Raw genomic sequence first — 22,890 nt, 5'->3', positions numbered from 1 at the left:
GACTGTTTCACCATCCTTTAGTCATAGATTCGTCAGTTGATTCTGAATAAGATCTCTTCTTGTGAGCTTGATTTCGGAGGATCCTTCATGAAGCTCTAGGAATTTTTCCCAAAAGTCTTTTGCAGACTTGTAGACTCCGATTATATTTACCTCTTGTGATGGTAGCGCACTTAGCAGATGAAATTCTACTTTCCTCTTGTGCAGTATATTCTTGTGTTTTTGACATAATAAGCAAGTTGCACCAATCGGGCAATGCCATCTTGCAGAGTGGGCCAAAAATATCTGGCCAATAATATCTTTCCAGCGAGTGATCGGCTACCTGTATGGCTTCCACAAGAACCTTGATGTACCTCTTGAAAAATATATTGCATGTCATCCGATCCAATGCACTTAAGTAAGGGGTGGAAAAAACCTATTTGTATATATTATCCTTGATTAATGTGAACTGACTGGCTATCTTTTTGACCATGCGTGCTTGTTCCTAGTCGGCTGGTAAATTGCCCCGTTGAAGAAATACTATCAGCGGTGCTCGCCAATCACTTTATAGCTCTAGGTTGGCCTGCTTTCAATGTGAACTACTAGTAACGTTTGTTCCATTGGCTTGTCCAAGGTTCATGGAACTATGGAGGAGACCAATTTGGCTAGATCGTCCACCATTTGATTTTCTACCCAAGGGATTTTCTGTATAGTTATCTCTTGGAATTCAATTTTCAACTTTCCAAATGCCTTTGCGTAGAGTTTAAGTCGTTCATTGTTAATCCCAAAATTTTCTAAAAATTATTGAGCGACTAATTGGGAGTCCAAATAAATTAAGACTCGGGAGGCTCCCGCATGCTTTGTCACCTGTAGACCAGCTATCAATGCTTCATATTCTGCTTCATTATTCCTGATAATTCAACTAAACTGACAACTATATTATGTCCTCTCGAGGTGATATCATAAGAATTCCTATTCCACTTGTTGGTTGATACTCGGAATATCGTATCGGTTCCCCTGTACAAAAATTTTGTACAAGTCCTGAGCCATTCCTAACAACCTATTGTGTTCTTTAGAAATTAAATTAGGAATCGCAAACGAAACTTAACATTATTGATTCCAAATTTAACTTCTTTGTTCTTAGAGGTTTAGACTTGGATCGCAAACGATACTTAACATTATTGATCCAAATCCACCCATGTTACAAATTTAATTAAATATTAATTTCAGAGATTGACTTCCAGGTTAAACATAGCGAGGCACTAGGTCTTCTTGGGTATGGGAGCATACACCACTTCCTAAAAAAAACCTTTCAATGAAATTTAATATTTAATTTCCTTATAGTAACCCTAAGTTTAACCAAAAGGAACAATCAAATCACAAGATCGAAAAAAAAAATAAAAGAACACAAACTCGAATCACAAATTCGAAACCTGGAATCATATGCCTCTTATGTTTGGTATTTCAAAATCTATACAAAGAAAACTAGTATGATGTGGAATAGAATTACTAGTTATACCTTTCTTTGTAAGCAACAACCTCTTAATCTTCTATCGTATTCATCTTCTTATCTCGAACGTCGTGTGAGCGACGATCTACCGAGACGAGAACCACCCAAGCTTCCTTCTTCTCCAAGCAAGTTTCGGCCACCACAAGAACTCCAAGAGAAGATGAGGTTCGGCCACCACCACCAAGCTCCAAGGGATGCTAGAAACAAAGCCTCCTATCTCTCCTTCTTCCTCTAACAAAATTCGGCCACCAACCAAGCTCCTTGAGATGAAGATGCTGCCGCCCAAGGAAGAAGAATAGGAGAGGGAGAGGGAGAGGAAGAGAGGGGCCAGCCACCAACCAAGGAAGAAGAATAGGAGAGGAAGAGGAAGAGAGGGGCCAGCCACCAACCAAGGAAGAGAGGAACCAAAGAAGATATCTTGTTATGAGGTGAGGCACCTCTACTCTCTCTTTTATATTCCTTGGTTTTGGAAAATAAGGAAAGTTTTTATTAAAACTTCCTTATTATCTTTGCTAATGAAAAGTTTAATAAAATTTCCCTTTCAAACTATATATGGCCGACCACCTTAATCCCTCCAAATAAGGAAAGTTTTAAACACAAAATTAAAACTTCCTAATTTGTTTCCGAAAATTTTTAAATAAAAATTTCTCTTTTGAAAATTCCCTTCATGGTTGGTCATAAAGGAAACTTTTATAAGTTAAAATCTCTCTATTAAACATGTGGATGATTTACAAAAAAGGAAAGTTTTCTCTAAAATTAAAATCTTCCTTTTAATCTACAAATAAGAAAAGATATCAAATCGTTTCTTAATCTTTTGTAGAAACTATAAAAGGAACGATTTAATTTTAAAATTCTCTTTTAAATCATGAGGATGATTACAAAAAAGGAAAGTTTTATCAAAAATTAAAATCTTCCTTTTAACTACAAATAACCTTTCACTTAAACTTTTATAGAAAACTATAAAAGGAAAAAAAAAATTAAATTTTAAACTCTCTTTTAAAACCATGACTTCCACACAAAAAAGATTTAAAAAATAAAAACCTTTTAATTTATTGTGGCCGGCCACACCAAGCTTGGGTTCAAGCTAGGGTCGACCACCTAATGAAACCAACTCACCTTGGTTTGGCCGACCCTAGCTTGGGCTCCAAGCTAGGCTTGGCCGACCACCTTAAGGTGGTAAGAAGGTGGGTATGGGTGGGTATAATACTTTATAAATAAGAGGCTACGATAGGGACTGAGAGGAGGAATTGGTTTTGGTCTCCCGATGAAATTAAGCTCCCCGTAACACCCAACTTAATTTCATCAATAATAATTTATACCATTAAAGAATTATTATTGAACTACCGCACCAATCCCAAATTACATTTTGGGCTCCTTCTTATCATGAGTGTATTAGTCTCCCTGTGTTTAAGATATAGAATGTCCACTAATTAAATGAGTTACTGACAACTCACTTAATTAATATCTAGCTCCAAGAGTAGTACCACTCAACCTTATCATCATGTCGGACTAAGTCCACCTGCAGGGTTTACATAACAATCCTTATAAGCTCCTCTTGGGGACATCATCAACCTAGATTACTAGGACACAATTTCCTTCTATAATCAACAACACACACTATAAATAATATCATTTCCCAGCTTATCGGGCATATTGATTTATCGAACTAAATCATACCCTTTGATAAGTCAAAGAAATAAATACTAGATATATGTGTTTGTTATTATATCAGGATTAAGAGTACACATTTCTATAATAACAAAGGTCTTGTTCTTTTATGCAGTCATTATAAAAGGAACTTATCTTAAATGGTCCTGCTCAATATACTCAAAGTGTACTAGTGTAATTTTATAGTTAAGATAAATTAATACCAAATTATACTACGACTATTCCAATGGTTTGTTCTTTTCCATCTTAATCATGAGCTACTATTTATAATTTATAAGGAATTGATAACATGATCTTATGTGTGACACCACACACTATGTTATTTACAATATAAATTAATTGAACAACTACACTTAACATATAAATGTAGACATTTGACCAATGTGATTCTTTATTTCAAAATAAATGTTTACAAAAAGCTAGGCTTTTAGTCTACACTCTAACACCACTGCCCTATCGAGTGGATGATCCATATCTTCTAAGTTTCTTCTGGCTCAGGGTTTTGTATTTCTATTATAAAATCGGCTAAGGCTTGAGCCTTGATGGCTGCTCAGGGTTGATATTACATATCATACTCACCGAGTTCCGTGATCCACTAAATCAACCTCCCTGAAGCTTCTAGGTTGACAAGCACTCGACCCAAGGTACTATTAGTTAGTATGATAATTGGGTGAGATAAAAAATAAGGATGTAACCTCCGAGCAGCTAAGACCAATCCATACACCAATTTCTCAAGTGTGGTGTAGTGACACTCGACTCTCTTTAATAAATGACTTAAAAAATATATATATTGTTGCTCTTTTTCCTGTTGCCTCACCAACACTAACCCAATAGTATGTTTATTTGTAAACAGGTAAACCCACAAAGTTTCACCTGTTGGAACCCCAAAGTGTTTTGATGTGATCAAACAAGTTAAGTTAGGTTCTGTTTCTTTTAACCCTTGTGTCTAAGTGTGCAGGAGCTTAGGAGCACAGGAAGTCAAGCGGAAGATGCGGCTAACGAGAAGGACGACACGGGAGAGAGCCGATGAGTTCGGTGCGTCCGAGGCACGAGATGACCGCGGAAGAGTACACCTGTGGACGAGAAGAATGTACGCGATATTCGAGGGACGAGAAACCGAGGAGGAAGGCTGCTCGAGGAGAAGGCCGGAACTTGGGTTCGAGTAAGCCCTATTCTGGATGGTCGAGATCACCCAAGCTAGTGGAGTCGAAGCGAAAGACCCAAATCGAGACGAGCTAAACCGGAGTAGAGGCCCCAGACCGAGAAAAGTCAACCATGTTGACTTTCTTGGTCCGAGCGCCCCGGTACCTTTTCGACCGTCCAGACCTAACTTTTTAACCAGATCGAGTTTTGACTCGATCTGAATGTTAGGGGATAAAATTTATCCCCCCCAGGGCGCCCGAACCCTTCAGGGCGCCCCGAACAGTGCTATAAATATAGCATTGATCTGCACAGTTTAATCAATTCACTTGTAATCCATTTCGCTATGCTTTACTTTTCTGTCTGTGTTGTTAATGCTGTAAAAGGCTACTCCGCCAGAAGGAGACATCAGATAGTGCGCCATATTTTCCTTGGATTGGCAATCTCCTGATTGCAAACCAAGTAATTTCCTTGTGTCTGTTTACTTTTTATTAGTCTCTTTATTTTAATTACAAGTGCTTTTATTTAGTTGAAAATATGAGAAAGGGTTGTTTTATTTGTAGGGCAATTCACCCTCCCCTTTTGTCGGCCTCTAAAGGGACCAACAAGTGATATCAGAGCAAGGACGCTTTAGGAGGACTAACCGTCGATCGAAGAAACGAGATGGTCGTGTTGGAGTGTATACTAAAAGTCTAGCTTTTGTAAACATTTATTTTTGAAATAAAAGAATCACATTGGTCAAATGTCTATATTTATTTGTTAAATATAGTTGTTCAATAAATTTATAAAGTAGATAACATGGTGTATGGTGTCACACACAGAAGATCATGTTATCAGCTCTTTATAAATTATAAACAGTTGCTCGCGACTAAGATGGAAAGGAACAAACCATTGGTATAGTCGCAGTGTAATTAGGTATTAGTTTATCTTGACTAATAAATTACACTAGTACACTCTAAGTGTATTAAGTAGGACCATTTTATGTAAGTTCTTTTTATACCGACTTAATAAAAGAACTAGACTTTAGTTATTATAAAAGTGTGTACTCTTAATCCTAATATAGTAACAAGCATATATATTTAGTATCTATTTCTTTAACTTATCAAAGGGTGAGATTTAGCTTGATAAATCAATAGGTCCGATAAGTTGGGAAATGATATTACTTATAGTGTGTGTTGTTGATTATAGAAGGAAACTGTGTCCTAGTTATCTAGGTTGAGAATGTCCCCAAGAGGAGTTCATAAGGATTGTCATGTTAAACCCTGCAGGTGGACTTAGTCCGACATGACAATGAAGTAGAGTAGTACTACTCTTGGAGCTAGATATTAATTAAGTGAGTTGTCAGTAACTTACTTAACTAGTGGACTCGTTATCTTAAACACAGGGAGACTAACACACTCATGGTAAGAAGGAGCCCATAATGTAATTTGAGATTGGTGCGGTAGTGCAACAATAACTCTCTAGTGGAATGAGTTATTGTTGATGAACTTGAGTTGTGTGTTCGGGGCGAACACGGGATACTCAAGCTCATCAGAAGGTCAAAACTAATTTCTCCTCTAGGTACCTGTCATAGCCTCATTAGTGCCTTATAAACCACTCATTAAAAGCCCTTATTGGTATCCAAGAAAGGAGGTCGGCCCATTGCTTGGTGACCAAGCAATGGTCGGCCACCATCTCCTTAAGAGGGCCGACCCTCTTGCTTGGTGACCAAGTAAGTAGGGGCCGGCCATAATAAATTCAAATAGGAGGGGTGTTTTGAATTTTTAAAATCTTCTCTTTGTAAAAAACTATAAGTTTTAAAAGAGAGATTTTAATTTTTAAAAAATTTTCCTTATTTGAATTAGGCCACATGATTTAATAGAGAGTTTTAAAAGTTTTAAAACTTTTCTTTTTTAACCATCCTCATAGTTTTAAAAAAAAGGAAGAGAAATTTTAAAATTAAAATTTTCTATTTTTTGTAACTATGTTAAAAAAGGAAATTTTTAGAAGAGAAATTTAAATTTTAAAATATGGTTTTAATTTTTAAAACTTTCCTTTTTAACATCCACTTTAGGAAAGGGAGCTTGTAAAATTTTATAAGAGGATTTCTTCTTTTAAAATTTTATAAAAAAAATTATTATTCCTTCCTATAAGTGGCCGGCCATCCTTGCTTGGTGCCCAAGCAAGGGGCCGGCCAAATCATCATCCAATCAATCCATGATTTGGTGATTGATTCAATCAAGAGGAAAGAAAAGGGAAAATAAAAAGGAAAAAGGAAAAACTAGAGGAAGATTTTAATTTTTATAAAAATTCTTCCCTTATTTGCCTTGGGCAAGTAATATAAAAGAAGGGGTGAAGAGGCCTCATGATAACACAATTCTTATTCTCTTGGTGGAGTTTCTCTTGGTGGTCGACCCCTCTCTCCCTCTCTTTTCCCTTTGCTCTCTTTTGCTCCTTGGTGGTGGTGGTGGCCGAATTCTAGAGGAGGAGGAAGAAGGCTTTGGGTGGTGTTCATCTTGGAGGATCGTCGCCCACACGACGTCCAAGGCGAGGTGAGAAATACGGCAGAAGATCTCGAGGTTATTAGCATACAAAGAAAAGATATAATTAGAAATTGTTTTCCGCATCATGCTAGTTATTTTTCTTTGTATGAATTCCAAAGACAAGAGCCATTAGATCTAGTTTTTCGAATTAGTAATTCGTGTTTGTGTGTTTCCTTATTTTTTGAATTTGTGATTCGATTGTTCTTTTTGGTTAAACCTAGAGTTATATAAGGAAATTAAATATTAGCTTTCCTTAAAAGGCTTTGTCTAGGCGGTGGCGGATGCTCCCATACCCAAGAAGGTCATGTGCCTCGCCATGCAGTCTTGGAAGCCAATTTTGGAAATTAATATTTAATTGAATTTATAACATAGGTGGATTTGGATCAATAGTGTTAAGTTCCGCTTGCGATCCAAGTCTAAACCATTAAGAACAGATAAGTTAAATTTGGAATCGATAATGTTAAGTTCCGTTTGCGATTCCTAATTTAACTTCTAAAGAATACAATAGGTTATTTAGGAAAGGTTCGACATTTGTATAAAATTTTTGTACAGTAGAATCGGTATGATCTTCCTAGGACTAACCAACAATTGGTATCAGAGCTAGGGTTTGCCTCTGTGTGTTTTGGTTTTCAAATTAATTATGCAACTGTCATACATAATTTAGGCAGGATAATAACAGGATGTGCTAACTTTGTGGTTGCAGACTCCAACTATTATGTCATTTAGATATTGTGTGTGATTGGACCCTTGGACATGTCAAGAGCATTATTTTGTGTGCATGATTGTATGTATCAAATACAGCAGGAGCTGTATTATTTTTAGAATTTTATTTTTTGTTCGATCTAGAATACATGTACATTTCTTTATGGAATATAGGATCAATATATGTAAAATTCTATATTTGTCGTGGATCGTATCTTTACGAGGCGTGGTGCTATTGGAGGACCAGAGGCGCAGCGGAATAAGAAGCAAGATAGATGTGACAACTCGACCCGATGGCGGTGGCTAAAGTTGGCAGCAGCTAGGGTTGGAGCATATTGAAGACAGTGATGGAAAATGTCATAATAGTTGGAAAATTAATTTCCAAATTTATTGCTTTTATTTACTGTGATATATGTGTGCATGATATGCTAGCATAGGTTAAAATCCTCAATTTTAAATAACTAAGTGGGAGAGAAATTTTAATAAATTCCACGGTCTCCATTACTGGTTTGTAAGTGATGCAAACAAGCTTGCGCGTTGGCTCTGAGTGCCTTCCTCCATATCGGATGAGTTTGTTTGTGGATCACTAGATCAAACTTTCATTTTGGATGACTATAGGAAATTAATTAAGAGCATGTGATCTTCCTCATCGGAAGGGGCACAATCTTATTAATGGACTAAGTGTCAAGTAATGGTATACACTTAGGCACGTCTAATAGTATCCTCCCCATCGAAGTCACTACTATTATTTGTGTGACCGAAGGAAAACCAACTATTAATTTTATTTGTCATAAAGTTAGGTTGACAAGAATAAAATTAATGGGTAAAACCTCCTCTTACAAATGTTTGATTTTGTATACGTCCACATTATCGTGGCATGCAAAATTCACGGTGATTTGAGGTGTTGGTTAATTTAAAATAGTATTGTTTGAGGAATCAATATTATTCTAAACTTAGAGTCTTGACCAAAGTTTATTTTTGTGATTCTTAGGATGACTTTCAACCCACTAGCCATTATTCTGAAAGAGAATAGACTTATTGGTCCCAACTATATAGATTGGAAAAGAAACCTGGATATTGTCTTAACTGCTGAAAGCTATAAGTTTGTATTGTCAGAGATATGCCCAGATACACCTAACGATGACTCTACCCCAGAGTAGATTGAGTATCATAAGAAATGGGTAAAAACAGATGAGATGGCGCGGTGTTACATTTTGGCTTCAATGTCAAATGTATTGCAACATCAACATCAAGATTTACTAACTGCTTATGATATAATGAACAATCTCAAAGAACTCTTTGGGCACCAGAGTCGGACTGCTAGGCAAGAGGCAATGAGAAAGTTAATGACAACCACCATATATGAGGGGACACCCGTAAGGGATTATATCCTCAAAATGATGGCTTATCTGAATGAAATACAAGTCCTTGGAGGAGAAATTGATGGGGAAACCCAGGTTGATATAATTCTCCAAACGCTACCCAGAAGTTTTGAGCAGTTCCGCCTGAACTATAACATGAATAAAAGGGAGTATACGTTGGCGAAACTTCTGACAGAACTACAGATAGCAGAAGGTATATTTCGTCACAGTTCTCAGATTCACTATGCTAAAAATGGTTCTACTTCTAAGTCGAAAGGCAAGAAGAAGAAGAAACAGGTCTCTTCAGCAAAGAAGGTGAATAAACCTCAGGGTACAGGACAAAAAGCTGGAATGAAGAAGCCGAAGGGCAAGTGCTTCATCTGCAAGTAGTCAGGACATTGGAAGGCGGACTGTCCTCGTTGGAATCAGAACAATAAAGGTATATCTCATGTTCTAGTAGTTGAAACATGTTTAGCGGTGTTATCTACCAGCACCTGGTGTGTAGATACAGGAGCCACTGATTATGTCTGCAATTCTTTGCAGGGGTTCCAGGAAACCCAACGACTATTTAAAGGAGAGATAACCGTATACATGGGCAATGCTACTAAGGTGGCGGTTGTTGCAGTGGGAGACGTCTACTTACCTTTTAGGAATAAAAGTTTGGTTTTAAGAATTTTTTTTTATGTACCTAGTTTTAGAAAGAATTTAATTTCAGTTTCTAAACTGTATTTGGATGGATATTCTGTTTCTTTCAATAACAATGTAGTTATAAAGAGAAATAGAGTTATTATCTGTTCTGGTGCATTGGTTGGTAATTTATATACATTAAATCCAATTTCTCCCATAAAGCAACAAATGGAAATTAATAACATATCTTCTAACTCTAATAAGAGAAAAGAACCTTCGGAGATGAACCAAACATATTTTTGACATCTAAGGCTTGGTCATATTAATTTAAGTAGGATTCAAAGGCTTATAGCCGATAGACTCTTGGGTACATTAGAGTTGGAAAATTTTCCAACCTGTGAATCTTGCTTGGAAGGTAAAATGACCAAGAGACCTTTTAAGACCAAGGGGTATAGAGCCAAAGATGTGTTAGAACTGGTTCATTCTGATCTATGTCGTCCTATGTCTATCCAAGCAAGAGGTGGTTTCGAATACTTTGTCTCTTTTATAGACGATTATTCTAGATACGGATACATTTACTTGATGCGCCGCAAGTCTGAGTGCTTTGATAAGTTCAAAGAGTACAAGGCTGATGTGGAGAAACGTCTTGGTAAAAGTATCAAAACACTACGGTCTGATCGTGGTGGCAAATACCTCTTGGGAGAGTTTAGGAATTACTTATCAGAGGCCGGGATTCAATCCCAGTTGTCTGCACCTGGTACACCCCAACAGAATGGTGTGGCAGAATGAAGGAATAGAACTCTTATGGAGATGGTTAGATCGATGATGAGTTATTCAGAATTACCAAATTCGTTTTGGGGATACGCTCTGGAAACAGCAGCACACATTCTGAACTTAGTACATTCTAAATTAGTACCTTCTACTCCCACAGAATTGTGGAATGGGCGAAAGCTAGTCTAAGACATATTCAGATTTGGGGTAGTCCAGCACATGTGCTGAAAGCAGATGCTGATAAGTTAGAATCTCGTACAGAGGTTCGCGTGTTTATGGGTTATCCTAGAGGAATGAAAGGTGGTTTATTTTATAGTCCTAAAGACCAGAAGGCCATTGTTAGCACCAATGCCCAGTTTTTAGAAGAAGACTATATAATGGACCACAAGCCTAAAAGTAAAATTATTCTAGAAGAAATGAGAGAGGACACGTCTACTTCAGTACCAACAGTACAAGATGAAGTACCACAAGAGACTGCAACACGTGTCACACATGATATACAACCACAGACAGTGCCTCGTCGTAGTGGGAGGGTTGTAAGGCAGCCTGAAAGATTCATGTTTTTAGGAGAGTCTTCGGACTTGATCCCGGGTAAACATGAACCTGATCCCCGAACATATGACGAAGCACTCCAAGATATAGATGCAGCATCTTGGCAAAAGGCAATGAATTCTGAAATAGAGTCTATGTACTCTAATAAGGTCTGGGAGCTTGTAGAACCACCTGATGGTGTAAAGGCTGTTGGATGCAAGTGGATCTATAAACGGAAAAGAGGGACAGACGGGAAGGTAGAAACCTTCAAAGCTAGGCTTGTTGCGAAAGGGTATACTCAGAAAGAGAGAATTGATTATGAGGAGACTTTTTCACTGGTAGCTATGCTAAAGTCTATCCGGATACTCTTATCCATTGCTACTCATATGGATTATGAGATTTGGCAAATGGATGTCAAGACAGCATTCCTTAACAAAAGTCTTGAAGAAAATATCCATATGAAGCAACCAAAAGGGTTCATTGAAAAAGGCAAAGAGCATCTCGTGTGCAAGCTCAATCGGTCCATTTATGGACTGAAGCAATCTTCAAGATCTTGGAACATCCAGTTTAATGAAGTAATCCAGTCATATGGACTTATTCAGTGTCCGGATGAGTCTTGTGTATACAAGAAGTGTAACAGAAACGTAGTGGTATTTCTTGTACTATACGTAGATGGTATTTTGTTAATTGACAACAATATCAAAGTATTATCGGACGTAAGGGTATGGTTGTCCAAACAATTTGATATGAAGGACTTAGGAGAATGTGCACACATTCTTGGGATCAAAGTTATAAGGGATCGCAAGAAAAGAATGTTGTGTCTATCTCAAGCTTCAAATATAGATATAATCCTTGCTCATTTTAGCATGCAGAACTCCAAGAAAGGTTTCTTACCTTCTAGGTATGGAGTAGTCTTATCTAAAGAGATCTCCCCGAAGACATCAAAGAAGATAGAGGATATGAAGGCAGTTCCTTATGATTCGGCTGTGGGAAGCCTAATGTATGCAATGTTGTGTACGATACCTGATATCTGTTTTGCCGTGGGCATGGTTAGTAGATATCAGAGTAACCCTGGATAAGGACATTGGACTGCTGTAAAGCATATATTGAAGTACCAGAGAAGGACTAGAGATTATATGCTAGTTTACCAAGCAGATGATTTGCTCCCTATGGATTACACGGATTCAGACTTCCAATCAGATAGGGACAACAGTAAGTCTACATCAGGCTATGTGTTTACTTTAGGAGGTGGAGTCATTGCATGTTTCAGACTCAACCATGGAAGCTGAGCATGTGGCAGCCTCTGAGGCGGCCAAAGAAGCTGTATGACTCAGGAACTTTCTAATGGACTTAGATGTGATTCCTGATTTACCCAAAATCATCACAATTTATTGTGATAATAGCGGTGCAGTTGTAAACTCGAAGGAACCACGAGCCCATAAGGCGAGTAAACATATAGAGCGCAAGTACCACCTGATACGAGACATCGTCAAGCGAGGAGAAGTTGTCGTCGCCAAGATTGCATCAGCAGATTACCTGGCAGATCCTTTCACTAAGGCCCTTCCGGCGAAAGCTTTTGATCGGCATGTGGAGGGGATGGGGATCAGATGTATGGCAACAGATATGGAAGTTTAGTCTTTTAGTATAAGTGGGAGATTGTTGGAGTGTATACTAAAAGTCTAGCTTTTGTAAACATTTATTTTTGAAATAAAAGAATCACATTGGTCAAATGTCTATATTTATTTGTTAAATATAGTTGTTCAATTAATTTATAAAGTAGATAACATGGTGTATGGTGTCACACACAGAAGATCATGTTATCAGCTCTTTATAAATTATAAACAGTTGTTCACGACTAAGATGGAAAGGAACAAACCATTGATATAGTCGTAGTGTAATTAGGTATTAGTTTATCTTGATTAATAAATTATACTAGTACACTCTAAGTGTATTGAGTAGGACTATTTTAGGTAAGTTCTTTTTATACTGACTTAATAAAAGAACTAGACCTTAGTTATTATGAAAGTGTGCACTCTTAATCCTAATATAGTAACAAACATATATATTTAGTATCTATTTCTTTAACTTATCAAAAGGTGAGATTTAACTTGATAAATCAATAGGCCCGATAAGTTGGGAAATGATATTACTTATAGTGTGTGTTGTTGATTATAGAAGGAAACTATGTCCTAGTTATCTAGGTTGAGAATGCCCCCAAGAGGAGCTCATAAGGATTGTCATGTTAAACTCTGCAGGTGGATTTAGTCCGACATGACAATGAAGTTGAGTGGTACTACTCTTGGAGCTAGATATTAATTAAGTGAGTTGTTAATAACTTACTTAATTAGTGGACATTCGTTATTCTAAACACAGGGAGACTAACACACTCATGATAAAAAGGAGCCCATAATGTAATTTAGGATTGGTGCGGTAGTGCAACAATAACTCTCTAGTGGAATGAGTTATTGTTGATTAACTTGAGTTGTGTGTTCGGGGCGAACACGGGATACTCAAGCTCATCAGAAGGCCAAAACTAATTTCTCCTCTAGGTACCTGTCATAGCCTCATTAGTGTCTTATAAACCACTCATTAAAAGCCCTTATTGGTATCCAAGAAAGGAGGTCGGCCCATTGCTTGGTGACCAAGCAATGGTCGGCCACCATCTCCTTAAGAGGGCCGACCCTCTTGCTTGGTGACCAAGTAAGTAGGGGTCGGCCATAATAAATTCAAATAGGAGGGGTGTTTTGAATTTTTAAAATCTTCTCTTTGTAAAAAACTATAAGTTTTAAAAGAGAGATTTTAATTTTTTTAAAAAATTCCTTATTTGAATTAGGCCACATGATTTAATATAGAGTTTTAAAAGTTTTAAAACTTTTCTTTTTTAACCATCCTCATAGTTTTAGAAAAAAGGAAGAGAAATTTTAAAATTAAAATTTTCTATTTTTTGTAACCATGTTAAAAAAGGAAATTTTTAGAAGAGAAATTTAAATTTTAAAATATGGTTTTAATTTTTAAAACTTTCCTTTTTAACATCCACTTTAGGAAAGAGAGCTTGTAAAATTTTATAAGAGGATTTCTTCTTGTAAAATTTTATAAAAAAAAATTATTATTCCTTCCTATAAGTGGCCGGCCGCCCTTGCTTGGTGCCCAAGCAAGGGGTCGGCCAAATCATCATCCAATCAATCTATGATTTGGTGATTGATTCAATCAAGAGGAAAGAAAAGGAAAAATAAAAAGGGAAAAGGAAAAACTAGAGGAAGATTTTAATTTTTATAAAAATTATTCCCTTATTTGCCTTGGGCAAGTAATATAAAAGAATGAATGAGGAGGCCTCATGAGAACATAATTCTTATTCTCTTGGTGGAGTTTCTCTTGGTGGTCGGCCCCTCTCTCCCTCTCTTTTCCCTTTGCTCTCTTTTGCTCCTTGGTGGTGGTTGTGGCCGAATTCTAGAGGATGAGGAAGAAGGCTTTGGGTGGTGTTCATCTTGGAGGATCGTCACCCACACGACGTCCAAGGCGAGGCGAGGAATACGACAGAAGATCTCGAGGTTATTAGCATACAAAGAAAAGATATAATTAGCAATTGTTTTCCGCATCATGCTAGTTATTTTTCTTTGTATGAATTCCAAACACAAGAGGCATTAGATCTAGTTTTTCGAATTAGTAATTTGTGTTTGTGTGTTTCTTTATTTTTCAAATTTGTGATTCGATTGTTCTTTTTTGTTAAACCTAGAGTTATATAAGGAAATTAAATATTAGCTTTCCTTAAAAGGCTTTGTCTAGGCGGTGGTGGATGCTCCCATACCCAAGAAGGTCATGTGCCTCGCTATGCAGTTTTGGAAGCAAATTTTGGAAATTAATATTTAATTGAATTTATAATATAGGTGGATTTAGATCAATAGTGTTAAGTTCCGCTTGCGATTCAAGTCTAAACCATTAAGAACAGATAAGTTAAATTTGGAATCAATAATGTTAAGTTCCGTTTGTGATTCCTAATTTAACTTCTAAAGAACATAATAGGTTATTTAGGAAAGGTTCGGCACGTGTACAAAATTTTTGTACAATGGAACCGGTACGAACTTCCTAGGACTAACCAACAGGTCGGACCAAGCATCATTCCACCAAAATTGGAGGGGGACTTCGCACACTGGAAGCGTCGTATGGAGGTATTTCTAAAAATCGATTTCGAAATTCGTCTAATTATAAAATATGGTTTTGTAGCTCCTACTAATCAAAATGAAGAAGAAAAAGAAGAGAGTCTCTAGACGAAGAATGAGCAGAATAATTTCGTAGCGAACAACCTAGCGGAGTATCACCTGCTGAGTATGCTGCCGCCTCAAGAAGTCAATCACGTCGGAAGCTACTCATCGGCCAAAGAACTCTGGGAAAAATTCCTAGAGCTTCACGAAGGCACGTCTGAAGCTAAACTAGCAAGAAGAGACATCTTTCGGAATAAACTGACGAACACCCGTCTAGAAAAAGGTGAGAAGGTAGCTGATCTACACGCGAAGGTAAAGGAATTAATTACCAGTCTCGAGAACCTCGGTGAAATGGTAACCAACCGGGACACCATACGCTGCGCACTCAGTGCATTTCCCAGAACTCTAGAATGGACGTCAATCATCGACGCCTACTACATTTCAAAGGACTTGGAGGTAAGTACCTTAGAAGAGTTATTTTCTACTCTTGAATTACATGAAACCAGATGTGCAGGGACAACAATGCAATCAAGCCAGATTATAGCGCTAAATGCAACCAAAAAGGATGAACCCGAGTCAAACTCAGAAGAAGATCAAGAAGCGTATACGTATATGGTAAGGAATTTTAAAAAATTCTTTCGATCTAATAAATTTAAAGAAATGCAGAATAAGAAAAATCCAAGAAATAGAAGAAGGGTTCATTGCTACCAGTGTCAAAAGGAAGGACACTTTAAAGAAGATTGCCTAGAATTAAAGAAGGATAAAGTCAAGATATCCAAGAAGCACAAGACTCTAAAAGCCACTTGGGACGACACTTCATCATCTAAATCCGAAGTACAAGAATATGTCGGACTAGCACTGATAGCGAGCTATGAAGGGTAAAGTACATTGGAACCCAACATCAATGAAGGGGAAGCGACTTCAGACGAATGCAGCGAAACAGGGGGAGAGTCAGGCTTCAAGTCTGATATAGTAAGTGAGATATGTCTCTTACCTCCTGATCAGCTTTATTTTGGTATTAAGGCTATAGCAAAATCCATGTATAAATTAGAAAATAAAAATATCAAATTAAAAAATAAAATTTTAGAAATAAAAAGAATTTTGGCAAAATCTTGTCTAATAGAAGATTTTGATAAAGTAAAATTTGAAAATGATAAATTAAAAGAAGAAATAGAAAATTTGAAAAAGACTACCTGTTCAAATATTTCTGCTTTTAAAAATTATAGAGGATTAAACAGGTACTATAGGAACCTCTATTGGGTTCCAAAAACTTGTTTAATTTAAAAATTAAAATTAGACTTAACATTTTTCAGCAAGAAAATTAAACATTTAATTTCTTTATGCGGCTTTGTCTAAGAAAGTAGTTGTTGCTCCAATAACCAAGAAGGCTTAGTGCCTCACCACTGCCTGGAAGCCAAGTATCGAAGTAAAAGTTTAATTGATTAACTGAAAAAATATTAAATTAATTATGCTTTAAAGGGTTACTCAATCTGTTTTGAAAAATATTTAATTTTTAAAATATTTTTAAGTTGCGCAACAAATTTTATTGTTAATTTAAAGGCATTTTTTAAAATTTTTAGAAACTCTTTCAAATGCTTAACAATTTCAATAGTTTCTATTAAAATGTTTTTCCCTTAGAATTTTTTTTTACTTAGAAATTTTTCTTTTGCTTCAACACTTATGAAAATTTCTTCTGTTGAAAATATGTTTCTAACTTAGAAATTTAACTTAGATTTTTTTTTAAAGTTACTTATTTCGTTGCACATAATTTATTTTTAACTTTACAAATTAAATTTTCTTTTAAATTAGATTTTTTTTTTTTAAGTTAACCTTAGACTTGTTAAGGAACCACAATTTTTTATGTGATCAAAGGGGGAGAAAAATGTTAAGTCTAGGGGGAGGTATAATTTCATTGAAAATCATATTTGCACTTATTTACAAAGTTAATTGTTTTTTACATTATGTTTGTTTTACCCTATCTTAACTTGGGTTGCTCATATCAAAAATGGGGAGATTGTTGGAACCCCAAGGTATTTTGATGTGATCAAACAAGTTAAGTTAGGTCCTATTTCTTTTATCCCTTGTGTCTAAGTGTGCAGGAGCTTAGGAGCATAGGAAGTCGAGCGGAAAACGTGGCTAACGAGAAGGACAGCACGGGAGTCAGCTAACAGGCTTGGTGCGTTCGAGGGACGAGATGACCGCGAAAAAGTACACTGGTGGACGAGAAACGTACGCGACGTTCAAGGGACGAGAAACCGAGGAGGAAGGTTGCTCGAGGAGAAGGCCTGAACTTGGGTTCGGGTGAGCCCTATTCCGAATGGCCGAAATCACCCAAGCTAGTGGGGCCAGAGCGAAAGACCCAGATCGAGACGAGCTGAACCGAAGTAGAGGTCCCGGACTGAGAAAAGTCAACCATGTTGACTTTCCTGGTCCGAGCGCCCAGAACCATTCTAGGTGTCCGGACCAGCCCGGGATGCTTCTGGGCGCCCAGACCCGACTTTTGACCAGATCAAGTTTTGACTCTATCTAAGCGTTAGGGGATAAAATTTATCCCCCCCCAGGGCACCCGGACCCTTCAGGGTGCCCTGAACAATGCTATAAATATAGCACTAATCTGCATAGTTTAATCAATTCACTTGTAATCCATTTTGTTGTGCTTTACTTTTCTGTCTGTGCTGTTAACGTTGTAAGAAGCTACTCCACCCGAAGGAGACATCAGATAGTGCGCCATATTTTCCTTGGATTAGCAATCTCCTGATTGCAAACCAAGTAATTTCCTTGTGTCTGTTTGCTTTTTATTAGTGTCTTTATTTTAATTACAAATGCTTTTATTTAGTTGAAAATCCGAGAAAGGGTTCTTTTATTTTGTAGGGCAATTCGCCCCTCCCCTCTTGCCGGCCTCCAAAGGGACCAACGTCACCTACTATTGTCTTAGCAAGTATAGGTATAGCGGATAAATAACTTTTCAACTCCTCGAACGTTTTGTCACAATCAGCATCACATTAAAATTTGGTCGTCCGATGGAGAATCTTGAAGAAAGGCAAACATTAGTCGGCGGATCTTGATATGAAGCAAGATAACGTCGTGATCCATCCGGTCAGTCTTTGTGTTTCCTTCAAGTTGCATGGGGGAGCCATATCTTGGAGAGCATACACCTTATTGGGATTAGCTTCTATCCCTTGCTCAATGACCATGTAGCCCAGAAAATGCCCTCTCTTTGCTCCGAACAGACGTTTACTGGGATTGAGCTTCAACCCATACTGTCTTAAAGTTTGGCAGGTCTCCTTGATGTCAGCACATAAATTGATTGCTTGGAAAGATTTGATAAGGATATCATCTACATAAACCTCCATATTCCACCTGATCTGCTTCCAGAACACTTTATTCATAAGTCATTGGTAAATTGTGCCTGTATTCTTTAGTCTGAATGGTGTAACATTATAGCAGTAAGTGCCTTCAGCAGTTATGAAGCTAACCTTTTCTTGATCTTCCTTGGTGAGCGAGACTTAATGATATCCCTGATACGTGCCTAACATGCATATCAATTCACATCCAAAGGTGGAATCCACTACTTGGTCGATGTGAGGTAGGGGATAGAAATCCTTAAGGCACGCCTTATTAAGGTCTCTGAAGTAATGTAGACCCTCTATTTATTTCCTGGCTTAGCCACCAGGACCACATTTGCTAGCCAGCTCAAAACTATACCTCCTGAATATAACTGACCTCTGGTAGCTTGTCCACCTCCACTCGTATTATTTTATTCCGCTTGACTCTAAAATCTCATTTTCTTTGCTTGACCGGTCGGGCATCGGATAGATATGGAGTACATGCTCCATGATCATAGGTGAGATGCACGTGATTTCCTTGGCCTCATAGGCGAAGATATCATTATTGCGTGTTAGACACGCAACGAGCTTTCCTTTAAGTTCTGGAGTCAGGTCGGCAGTTATCTGGGTGATATCCTTTAGGTGGTCTGGCTAAATTTGCATCTCCCTTTTTCTTCATAGATGAGTGTAGGAGGGGCTTCACAAATGGTGTTGACCTCCATCCGATAAATCTTCCGAGCAGCGTTAGCCTCTGTCTTGACAATGTCAATGTAGCACTTGCGTGTTACCAGTTGATATCATTTAGCTTCCCCGACTTGGTCATCCATGGGGAATTTTATATTTTGGTAGAATGTTGACAGAGTGTCCAAAATTTATTTAGGGTCGATCGACCCAAAATAATATTGAAGGTTGAGGGTGCATCTACCACTATAAAAGTTGATCTGCGCGTCCTCATTAGGGGCTCCTCTCCTAAGAATATAGCCAGTTTTATTTGGCCGAGCGGCTAGATCTCATTACTCGTGAATCCATATAGCAGAGTTATCATGGGCTGGAGCTCACTTTTCTCAATCTACGACTATTCAAATGCTTATTTGAAGATAATGTTCACCGAGCTACCTATATCGATAAAAGTATGATAAATATTATAATTGGCAATAACAATCTTAATTATTAAAGTATCATCGTTGGGTACTTCGACCCCTTCTAGATCTTTGGGTCCGATGCTTATTTCAGGTCCCCGAGCCTGCTCCTAACTACAGCCGACCATTTGGATCTCCAGTCGATGGGCATGTAACTTCCTCGCTCAGTTGGAATCTCTGTCGGTCAGACCGCCGGCGATAATTCCAATATCCCCCTGAGCGATGTTATTGCGGTTCTCCTCTTACCACATCAGGGTGGGGTGCTTTGGGTGGGTTCTCCTATTAGACCCGGGTAGGAGCATAAGCCCGGTCTCCTTGCCATTGGGCGTTCTTTGACGCCATTCAACGCCCTAGTAATCTCTTCATGGAAGTCCATTCATTGGTTGGTAATAAAGATGATTGGGCGACAGTGAGCGCCGGGGAAATCCTTGGTTGGCTGCCTAGCGATTTCCCATATTGTAACAATCTTGGGTATCATGGGTATCTAATCGGTGGTATGTGCAAAACCTTCGCAGAGCCCATCTAGGGGCTCAGGATATCTGGCCCGCTCGACCTCCACGTACTGTATGGCGTGGGGCCACAGTTCTTAATGATAAGGCTCAGGGCCCGCCCGGGGTCCTTTATATAGAAGAGGTGGTAGCGCTCGGTGCTCGAAAGCTGAGGCCGGAACGAGCATGGCGACTTCCTTCTTTCAGACGGATTGCACCTCTTTGACATTGATGTACTTAGTCACTCGACCGAGTAGATGGTCAAAATTTTTGAGGGCATCCTTATGAGGGAATGAAAGAAATCGTTGTCTGCGAGCCCTTGAAAAGGTGCTCACCAAGATTTTTGGAGTGGTCGAGGGTACATCCATGACCACTTGATTGAATTTCTTGATGTAGGTCCTGAGGGTCTCTTTGAGCCCATATTTGAGCGAGAAGACGCTAGGGGGGTTCTATGATAATGATGGCTGCTGGTGAAATGATGAAACAAAGCCTTGCCGAAATTCTTAAAATTACAGTAGATGGATTCGACCGACAATTGCTTGAACCACCTCTGTGTCGAGCCAGAAAGTGTAGTGAGAAACACCTAGAACTTTTCGTCGTCCGTGTACTGATAAAGGAGGGCGATGTTCTCAAATTTGAGGAAGTGGTCTTCAAGGTCAGTTGACCCTCCATATTCTTCTTGTTGGTTGCTACTCAGAATATCGTACCGGTTCCCCTGTACAAAAATTTTGTACAAGTCCCAAACCTTTCCTAACAACCTATTGTGTTCTTTAGAAATTAAATTTGGAATCGCAAACAGAACTTAACATTATTGATTCCAAATTCAACTTATTTGTTCTTAGAGGTTTAGACTTGGATCGCAAACGATGCTTAACATTATTAATCCAAATCCACCAATGTTATAAATTTGATTAAATATTTATTTCAGAGATCGGCTTCCAAGTTAAACATGGCGAGGCACTAGACCTTCTTAGGTATGGGATCATCCACCACTTCCTAGACAAAGCATTTCAACGAAATTCAATATTTAATCTCCTTACAGTAACCCTAGGTTTAACCATTAAGAACAATCGAATTACAAGATCGAAAAATAAAAGAAACACAAAATCGAATCATAAATCCGAAACCTAGAATCGTTAGCCTCTTGTGTTTAGTATTTCAAAATCCATACAAAAGATGAACTAGTTATGATGCGGAAACAAAACTAGGTATACCTTTTGCAGCTTATAGACCTCACGATCTTCTGTCGTATTCCTCTTCTTATCTCGGACGTCGTGTGAGCGACGAACTACCAAGATGAGAATCCACCCAATCCTCCTTCTTCTCCTTGCAAGTTTCGGCGACCAACAATCTCCTAGAGATGAAGAACTTCGGCCACTAACCAAGCTCCAAGGAATGATAAGAAACAATGCCTCCTATCTCTCCTTCTTCCTCTAACAAGATCCGGCCACCAACAACTCCTAGAGATGAGATGTCGTCGGCCACCAAGGAAGAAGAATAGGGGAAGAAGAGGGTCGACCACCACCAAGAGAGGAGAAGAATAATAGATGTGTTATGTCATGGGGCAACCCCTCCCTCTCTTTTATAATCCTTGGTCATGACAAATAAGGAAAGTTTTAAACATAATTAAAATTTCCTTATTTTCCTTGCCAATGACTAAAAAGGAAAATTTAATTAAAACTTCCTTTTAATCTTTCAATGGTCGACCACATCATGTGCACTAAACAAGGCAAGTTTTAAACATAAAATTAAAACTTCCTTATTTGTTTCCGAAAATTTTTAAAATAAAAATTTCTCTTTTAAATTCCTTTCATGGTTGGTTATAAAAGGAAACTTTTATAAATTAAAATCTCCCTTTTAAAACATGTGGATGATTACAATTAAGGAAAGTTTTCTCTAAAAATTAAAATATTCCTTTTAACTACAAATAAGGAAAAATATCAAACCTTTCTCTTAATCCTTTATAGAAACTATAAAAGGGAAAGATTTAATTTTTAAAACTCTCTTTTAAAATCATGGCTTCCACATAAGGAAAGATTTTAAAAATAAACTCCCTTTTATTTTTTATGTGGTCGACCACCTAAGATTGGGCTCCAAGCTAGGGCGGCCACATCTTAATCCCATCCAAGTCTTGGTTTGGCCGGCCCTTGCTTTGGCTCCAAGCTTGGCTTGGTCGGCCACCTAAGGATGGGTAAGAAGGTAGGCTTTAGGTGGATATAAGACTTTATAATTAAGAGCCTACGACAGGGACCGAGAGGAGGAATTGGTTTTGATCTCCCGATGAACTTGAGCTTCCCGTGTTCGCCCCGAACACCCAACTTGAGTTCATCAATAATAACTCATACCACTAAAGAGTTATTATTGAACTACCGCACCAATCTCATATTACAATATGAGTTCCTTCTTATCATGAGTGTGTTAATCTCCCTGTGTTTAAGATATCGAATGCCCACTAATTAAATGAGTTACTGACAACTCACTTAATTAATATCTAGCTCCAAGAGTAGTACCACTCAACCTTATTGTCATATCAAACTAAGTCCACCTGCAGGGTTTACATGACAATCCTTATGAGCTCCTCAAGGGGACATCATCAATCTAGATTACTAGGACACAGTTTCCTTCTATAACCAACAACACACCATATAAATAATATTATTTCCCAACCTATCGGGCCTTTTGATTTAACGAGCTAAATCTCACTCATTGATAAGTCAAAGAAATAAATACTAAGTATACATGCTTGTTGTTATATCGGGATTAAGAGTACACACTTCCATAATAACTGAGGTATTATTCTTTTATATAGTCAGTATAAAAAGATACTACCTCAAATGAACCTGCTCAATACACTTATAGTGTACTAATGTAATTTATTAGTCAAGATAAACTAATACTTAATTACACTACAACCACTCTAATGGTTTGTC

Source organism: Zingiber officinale, chromosome 1A (assembly GCF_018446385.1).
Source record: "Zingiber officinale cultivar Zhangliang chromosome 1A, Zo_v1.1, whole genome shotgun sequence".
In the NCBI taxonomy this organism is placed as follows: Eukaryota; Viridiplantae; Streptophyta; class Magnoliopsida; order Zingiberales; family Zingiberaceae; genus Zingiber; species Zingiber officinale.
Note: the sequence above shows the minus strand (reverse complement) of the source record.